This window comes from Hyperolius riggenbachi, chromosome 5 (assembly GCF_040937935.1).
Source record: "Hyperolius riggenbachi isolate aHypRig1 chromosome 5, aHypRig1.pri, whole genome shotgun sequence".
Classification (NCBI taxonomy): domain Eukaryota; kingdom Metazoa; phylum Chordata; class Amphibia; order Anura; family Hyperoliidae; genus Hyperolius; species Hyperolius riggenbachi.
In genome coordinates this window covers 420,851,587-420,860,797 of record NC_090650.1, presented here as the reverse complement: position 1 = coordinate 420,860,797, position 9,211 = coordinate 420,851,587, and positions in this window count along the sequence as shown.

Below are 9,211 nucleotides of genomic sequence, written 5' to 3'. Positions count from 1 at the left end.
ATATTAAACTCATATCTTTGCTGCTAATGTTTGATTTCTTAGCTGTACTACACATACAAATCATTATATCATATTTTTTTTTCGCTTCAGTGTCTCTTTAAAATGTTCTGTGCAGAGCGATCTCCAGGCTCAGCTATGCATTATCCGATCCCTGCTGGCGTGTCAGGGACGGGTTCCTGTGTGGCCGAGGGTGTCAGAAGCCTTGCAGAGCTAGGATGAGGCGTGGAAGTGTCAGGTGTGCTGAATATCGTGGCTCTCGGCAAGTCTGCAGCACTGATCGTTATGGAACTGCGCCAGCACAGAGGCTTCGCCCAGACACGCTCCTCCACGGTGTAATCAATGTGCTGCTCTCCTCAGCAAATGGTGCGGCAGGCAAACTCTGAATAACAAAGTTTTACATCAAGTCAAAAATCTAATTAGAGCCCTGCTAAACTTATAATTTAAAATCCGTGCTGACAACAAGCGTACAGGTGTCCCCTTATGTACGCTCCTTATTAATCCCCCAAGTATAATAATCCTTGTTACCGCTGTGTAAGTTCCGTTGCAGCGTGACGCATTCTGCTTGTCCTCCTTTTACCCTCGCTTTATCCTTTATGCACTCTTCTACTTTTTATACATTTTCATCCTGTGCCCCCTGATAAGCATCCCCTCCTCCACCAATTGCGTCATACTTGCCTAATTGAGGATATTCAGCTATAGGGAGTTACATGGCTCCTCCCATTCTCTGGCCAGTTATCCAGCAGCTTAAAGTGTAACTGCAATGCGGTAAAGTCCAGCTTTCCTCCCTGGCCCGCTCCATTGTCTCATGGTCACCTCTGGTAGTTTGTCCAGTTGTGTTATTCTGCGCATGGAGCGTTCCTGGCCACAAGAGTGCGTGTGCACACACACATTAGCGAGATTGTCCAAATTACCAGAGGTGACCGCTGGACAACAAAGCGACTAGGGAGCCCACGTTTATTAAACAATGCAACAAGGTTCACAAACAGGAAACTGTCAGGGCCATGGCCCTGACATCACACTGTGGGAGGCAAGGGCTTTAGAGTCGGTACAAATATCATCCAACTCTGACTCCATCGTTTATGAAACCTCCGACTCCAGGTACCCAAAAATTGCTCCGACTCCTTGCATGGCTATGGAGTGGGTACAAAAATGATCAGACTCCTCAGTTTATGAAACCACCGACTCCTGGAATCCAAAAATTGCTCCGACTCCACAACCCTGGTGGGAGGGGCGTCACCACAATATCAGCCATACAGATGCCCCTGATGCCGTATTCGGGAAAATATAAAGATTTCTCATGGTAAAGAGGGCATCAGCTACTGATTGGGAAGAAGTTCAAACCTAGGTTAAAGTTCCTCTTCAATGCTTGAGTTGGCGGACATTTGCATGGTAGAATTTTTGGCTCATCGCAACACGTTGACCACAGGCTGTCCCACATCCTGCCATGCTGCATCCCAGAATACAGAAACTGGCAAGAAACAAGCACAAAGAAACACCCGGCCACCGGGAGCCCGATCTGGTGTAATACCCTCTTGATAGGTTCAAAGTACAGAATTTTAGTGAAACTATACTCACAAAGGTGGGTTGCTCTAAGAGGCAACCACTCGTGCGTGCAGATGGAGAAATACCCTCTCCACTCGGCCTTTTTCGATAGTTTCTTGGTCGCAACTCCAAAAATGAAAAGATATTTTCAACTCTCCTGGTGAGAGAGAGCGAAAAATCTCCTACTAGGTAGGATATGATAGATAAATTTGGAATGTTCGGAGACGCCCAATTAGAATCATATACAGATCATCAAATTGAGAAGTTGAGTCTAAGTGGATTCTCTTAGAAGAGATAAAATAAAATAAACTAAAACTAAAATTTCCTTAACGATATGGTAAAATATGATTTCATTTATTTATTGCGAATAGCACTGAGACAACGCGTTTCTCGGCGTAAGCCGCTTCCTCAGGTCCAATGAGTGCCTTAACATAAATAAATGAAATCATATTTTACCATATCGTTAAGGAAATTTTAGTTTATTTTTTTTTATCTCTTCTAAGAGAATCCACTTAGACTCAACTTCTCAATTTGATGATCTGTATATGATTCTAATTGGGCGCCTCCGAACATTCCATATTGCATCCCAGAATACACCAGGGAGGTGAAGGAGTGGCTGTCATCTCCACACCACATCTAGAGTTGATCGAGAGGCTAATTTTTCTATTTTGCATGCAGATTTAGCACTCATTTATTATTCTTACATTGGATGATTATAGGACAGGGAGGGAAGAATATTCAGGGGGAAAAAAAAGCTTGAAGAGAGGGGTTTTGATTAGCAGACACATATGTGCTCGTTCCCATACATACCTCCAAATTTATAAATTTAGAAACGTCCATCGACTGCATAAACAGAGAATCTCTCCAGCGGCCTTTCATGCTGTCTAGAGATTGTAAAGAAAACAGCGCGGTCTGTGCAGCGGAGAGAAATGCTATTTATAAGTCTGTTTTTGAAGTTTGCAGGGAAGGGTTTTCTATAAACCTTCAGAAACAGATGACCTCTGCTTGCGTATGCGGCGCAAACCACCTGACCGAGCCTGTAAAGCTCGCTGACTTCACCTCGCGTATGCAGCGCAAACCACCTGACCGAGCCTGTTAAGCTCGCTGACTTCACCTCGCGTACGCGGCGCAAGCCACCTGACCGAGCCTGTAAAACAGGCCAACGCTCCGAAGGACTTTCAGCTTCATTACAAAGAAATGTGTAAAAGTTTACGAGAAAACGCAGAGCTCAACAGAGACAGTATAGATGTATCGGTATCCATTGCACGCCACTAAATTCACACATCCTAGGACTCTGCAGGCCAGGTGTCCACATTGTCCATATTAATGTTTACAGACTAGCTATATCCAGTCACATCCAGGGTCAAGCTATTTAAGAGGAACCCAGGATTGAACTCCTTCCCAACCAGTAGCTGACACCCCCTTTCCCTCAAGTGAATGTATCTTTTCTTGAATATCAGATCAGTCAAAAACAGTCTTATCAGTCTGCCGACAGCCTGTACTCACGTACTACTGTCGGCAGAACGACCGACCTGCGGGAGGGTCTGATGGAATGGTACTTTGTAACAATAAGGGTGTGTACGCACCTTTACAGAAAATAATGTAACAGAAAATCTGATGCTGGGAATACACAATGAATTTTTTCAGCAGATTTACCGTCCGATCGTTTTTCCAATCTTCTTTATCGATTTCCATTCACGTCAATGAGAAAGCGATTAGAAAAACGAACAAAAATCAGATCGGACCCTTCGGAAATTCTCTATCGAACCGTCTATCTGCCAAAAAAAATATCATGGTGTATTCCCAGCATTACAGAAAAATCGAACAGAAAATTGTATGGTGTGTACTAGGCATTAGTGGCCGCAGCTCTTGAGCGCTTTGAGCCCAACAGGAGAAAAGCGCTATACAAATGTTAGGATTATTATTAAATGGGGAAAGGTCCGTACACACGCCGGACTGGAGGCAACGACGGGTCCGTCGTCACCTCCCGCTGGGTGGGCGTTCCAGCGACAGTCTGGCGTGTGTACAGTCTGTCGGCGGACTGATATGGCTGTTTCTGAGTGCGGACAGACTGTACACACGCCGGACTGTCGCTGGAACGCCCACCCAGCGGGAGGTGACGACTGACCCGTCGTTGCCTCCAGTCCAGCGTGTGTACGGACCTGTAGAAGGAAGGCCATCCGTAAGCAGAGAACTCTGCACAGTAATCTCACAGCTGTTTACAGCGACTATCTTGAACCAATATTTGCACTGGGAAGCGTTTTTGGATTAGGAAGCTAATTGAGTTATTGGCTTTTTTTCTGTTTTGAGATAAGAATGCTTGTTGAGCGCTGTGATTGACAAATGCTGCCCAGAGTCCCCGGAATTCATCCAATTGGTTTATCAGTGCAGCGATTGATCCAAGGAGTAAATCGGACCCCCATTGATGAGGTGAAGGACATTCTTCCCTGTCCTCTCCGACACAATCCCATTGCAACAATATGGAAGAAATGTTATTTGCACGGTGAGAGCTGGCCATACACAGGCCACTGTTATCAAGCTTCTACACTGCCACCATCGAGTCAATCCTGTGCTCATCTATCATCGTGTGGTATGGGGGTGCCACCACGAGCGACAGGTACAGACTTCAAAGAGTAATCAAGGCAGCGGAAAGAATCATTGGGTCACCCCTGCCACCTCTGGACCTCCTCCACGCATCCAGATTGAAAACAAGGGCATACAGGATCACGAATGACCCGCACCACCCCGGTGGCCGCTTTTTCAACCGCATGCGCTCGGACCATCGTTTCAGAGCTATTTCCACCAAAACCTCCAGGCACAGGAACTCCTTTTTCCCCCAAGCAGTGTGCCTTCTGAACTCAAGTCACACACACAGAAAAACTAAATAGAACACCTGCGACCCAGGCCTAATTAAATATGTACTTTTCCGTGGTTCCGCACGCAGTTTTTGCACTACAATACCCTAAAGTCTCTTGTCTGCACATGTTTTGCTTGCACTATGTTGTTTTATTGTTCTATGCCTGTCATTGCATGCTTTGCACTACTATGTCTTATGCCGATGTGTACCACAAACAATTCCGAGTGTGGCAACTGCTGCACTTGGCGAAATAAATCTGATTCTGATTCTGATTCTGATTCTGATTCTGTTGTCTTTCCAACTTAAATCTTAAAGCTGGATCGTCACCATAAAAATCAAATATTAACAGCAACTGGTCTGAGTGTATTAAGTGATAAAGAGGCTAATATTGCATTCAAAACTTTTTTTGCTGTTATGATTTGGAGTTATCGCATACATAAGAAGCACTGGTTCTTTTTATCTATAATATATTCCTCCTCTTCCATTTGTTTCCCTGCCTAGCTGCCTATCTGAAACACGATCTCCAGCTCACTTGTGTTTACAAGCAAGGCTGAGGTGACTCAGTGATTGGAGGAGAAAAGAAAAAAAAGTAAAGGGCAGAAATGACATCAGTATTTAGCCTAAATTGTGGGCGAAATACATGGTTCCCACCAGGAACAGAATTCTCTTCATTTTCTATATAACATTTACTGAAATCAAAACCGGGATAGTACAAAACGTGTTATGTAAGTAGATCAAGTATTTATCTACTTATATATGGGTTTTTTTCCCTGGCCTAGTATGGCTAATCCTCCTGCTTTAAGGTTGCTATACATCAGGTGATTTGGCGGCCGATCGACCATCCAATTAGATTATTATCAAATCTTTGTTGCCAAGTGCATACCCGATCAACATGCGACCAATTTCGTGCTGAAATTGGTCGCATTTATCAATTGGACATGCTGCAAGATGTCAGGTCGTCGTGGTCGATCAGGTGAGCAATATCGGCCATGGCGACGGGGGAAGCCCATATAGGAAATCCCGTTCAGAATGGCATTTCCTGTTGGGTATTTGCGTCGGCGGCGAACGGAGGGGTGGGTGTGAAAGCGAAGGGAGGGGGGGAAGCATGTAGCTAGCGCTAGGCTAGCTACATGTTTAAAAAAAAAAATTCGCTTCAAAAAACCCTCCCGCGACCATGCGCCAAAAAAAATCAGAACACCAGGGAGTTTAAAGGCTTTACATTTGTTGCCTGCAAGTTGGAAGAGCTCACTTTTTATTTCTGAGTGTCTTCCAGCATCCAGTTCCCCCCGCAGGCATTGCCTCGGGTCACAGCCTGAGCATCCCGAGAATGAGAGCAGCGTTTTTACCGCCGAGTGCTGCTGCTAAACTTCAACCTACGCCGGATTCCATATTACACCGAAATGAGGGTTGTAAGAGGACCTGTATAGTGAAGCATTTGTTGTCTGCTATTAATAGGCGATTGGAGAGCGCTGACTATTCTTGATATCTGTGAAGCGGCATCAAGGCGGTTTACATTATCCAAAACGACAGCTAATTACACGTCTAAAAAACAGCAAATGTGAAATGTTTTACCTGCCGCGAGGTTTCTCATGTTTGTTCACGAATTCCGATGATTACCTCAAGTAATGGGCTCTGTGATCCCGTGTGTTTCTCCTTCAGACGAGACACCGGATAGGGCACTGGTTAGAGTGAACGTGGGGCGGAGTTAAGGGGAAAAAACAGATACTTGCCTGAGAGGGAAGGCCACGCCCTCCTGGCCCCTCCGCTGTGTGCAGACCCACGAAAGAAATCTGATTTTTGATCAGGGCCGCGCTCCTTTTCCTGCACAAGCACAGCCGTTACCATACCTGTGCCCAAGTGGCTTTGTGCTACTGCGCAGATGCGGCCTTAGGAATTCACACATACTGTATATTCTGGCATATAATGCTGGGTACACATGGTACGATTTTCCGTGCGATTTTCCAACCCCATCGTTTCCTCCATATGATTCTGCGCTCGATTCTCTTATCTTCATTCATTTTTCTTATCTTTTTTTCCATTCATTCAGAAATCGAGCGCAGAAATGATCCGGAGCAATGTCGGACATGACGGATTTTATCAATCGCATCCATCTATCGCACGGAAAATCGTACCGTGTGTATTAGGCAATAGACAACTTTTCGACGCAGGAAAATCTTCTCAAAAGTCAGGGGTTGTCTTATACGCTGCGTGTCGTCTTATAGGGCGGGTGCTGAAACTGCGGTTGCCGCATACGGTGGGGGGAGCTCAAAAACGTCCACGGCCGCATCCCCGCCGTATGCAGCCACTGTATGAAAGCAGCAAGGACAGTGCTGTACAAGTATGGTAGAAGAAAATCCACTCACCAGGATTCCTGGAAAGAAGTGACTTAACGCTGTCCCGATGACTAGGTGAGGAGGCACCTCACTGGGAAGGTGCAAGTGAAGGGTGGAGCAAGCTGCAGGCGTCTGGGATGCCTGGGGTATGAAAAAAAAAAAGACAGCGGCGCAGTGCCCAGAAAAACACGCCTCTTTCACCCGTGTGGCCCGCCCTTGTATCCTATTACTGTACCTCCTTCTCTGCCTCTCAGATCTCGCTCCTGACGACTGCAGTCAGGCGGCGCAGGCGCACATGTGCGAGGTCTGAGAGGCAGAGGAAGAGGTAATAGTATACAAAGGCGGGCCAGACGGGTGAAAGAGGCATTTTTGTGCTACCGCTCTGATAGTCTTGAAGACAGGGATAGCTGACCAATCCAGGCAGGCTTTGTATACAACAACCAGCCAATCGCCGGTAAGGTACATCGCTTGCCATGATTGGCTGGTTGTTGTATACTGGGTACGTAAGGTCATCAAGATGGCGCCTGGATGGGAAGCCACGGCCACAGGACTCCGGCAATGACTTCTTTTTTCACCGCTCCCTGGGTCCCCCTCTGGCCATGGCTCACCGCAGATGCTCCTTCCAGCATCCTCTCCCCATCGCTGTGAAGTGTGGTGCGCTTGCTCCCCAGGCTCAGGCTCCCCAGCGCTCGCTCTGAGGACCGGCTCGCCAAGTGGGAGATCCCTGCTGACTGACCCCACGTGATGGCTGGCCCCGGAGCGCCTCTGCACTCCATGCGGCTGCGTTGCAGCCCTCCAGGACGCCGGCTGCTCACTTCCTTACTTGCAGGGGATGTGGATTCGGGGGAAGGGCCACACAGACGCCGTGCCACTGTGCAGCCAGCTGATCGAGCCACGTGCTTGATCAGCTGGCCTGCGAGTAAACCAGGCTGCCCCCGGTATGTCTTTATCCACTGGCCTCACCACCGCTGCGGGTCACATCACATGCCACATCGTGCCATGGAGACGGGTCGCCCTCTGTGCCTGTCGGCAGGGTCCCGTGCTTCCGCTGTTCCTGCTGAGCGGGGGCAACCATCTGCAGAGCAGCCCCAGCTCCAACCAGGAGGAGAGCACAGCTGCATGGCTCCATTCACCACCTCGCCAGCCTGTGCTGTGGCCTGGACCGCCACAACAATCTGCCTGGACTCCAAGGCCCCATGGTTTCCTCAGCCATCATTGGTAGCTCACATGGGACTTTTTCGGCCAGATCAGCCAGCCAACCAGAACACCAACCGAACACTAATCGGCCTGATTCCACCACAACCCAAGGAGACATACTCTTCTCTTTCTCTCTCTTTACTCAAGGAGAGTCTGGGGGACATCTGATTCAAGTATCACTGCAAAGTGTTTGAGTGCCATAGACTGCAGCGGATTAACCCCTCGGCCCCTTTCCCTGGCCTTTATTCTCATATATTTTATCTTTGCCTAACCTGCATAATCTTCTGTATCTACTGTATGCTTAAAGTGCTGTTTTACTGCATCACTGTTTTTACTGCTCCACTGCACTCTTTGTGTTTACTGTATTATTGTATGTTTACTGTACCATTGCCGTCCCTGAAGTGCCAAAACCAATTCCGGGTACAACCCCTGTTGCACTTGGCGAAATAAACGGATTCTGATTCTGATACCACATACAGTACAGCACCAGTATCTGTACCTGCTTATACAGTATAGCACCAGTACATACAGTACAGTATACAAATGTCTAAAAGTCAAGAGGGGGTAGTCTTATAGGGTGAGTATATTTTAACTGGAAAAGTTGGGGGTTGTCTTATACATCCAGTCATCTTATACGCCCGATTATACGGTAAATGTCTAGTCCTGTCAGCTTTTGACAGTTGGCATCAGTTTTGTATGAGTTTTCTGTGGCTTGGTTGACAAACAAATGTACATTTCCGGTCATGTCAGTTTTGTATCGGTTTTCTATAGGTGTGTTCACACATAACAGGTGTTCATTTCCAGTCCAATCCCGACAGGATTGGACTGGAAATGTACAGATTTATGTGTTTTTCAGTATAAATCCGATCCTCAGAAGGACAAGTTCCATTGCTATGCCAGAGAAAGATGAAAAACATTCCTGGCTTGATTTCCCGCACGATTCGCAGAGCGTGAAGGCGTTACAGGATGCTGACGCTGCGGTGCAAATACTGACCGAGACTGAAAGTTGCTGTGCAATGCCGCATTTTCTGGTTCAATCAGAGGATAAGCAGAGGCTGTGTAATGCTCAGGTGTTTTAATTTTAGACTAAAATGTGGGGAACAGAGATCCGGCCACTCATACATCGATCACGGCTGGCCGGCGGGAGCTGTGACGGTATTAATGACACAAGCGGAACCCCTGCGGTGACCACATGACTGCCTTGGACCCAATCAGACTGCTTTCACGTGGCTAGTTCACCCTGGCGTTTCAAGGGTTACTTTAGTGAATATGTCAGCGCCAT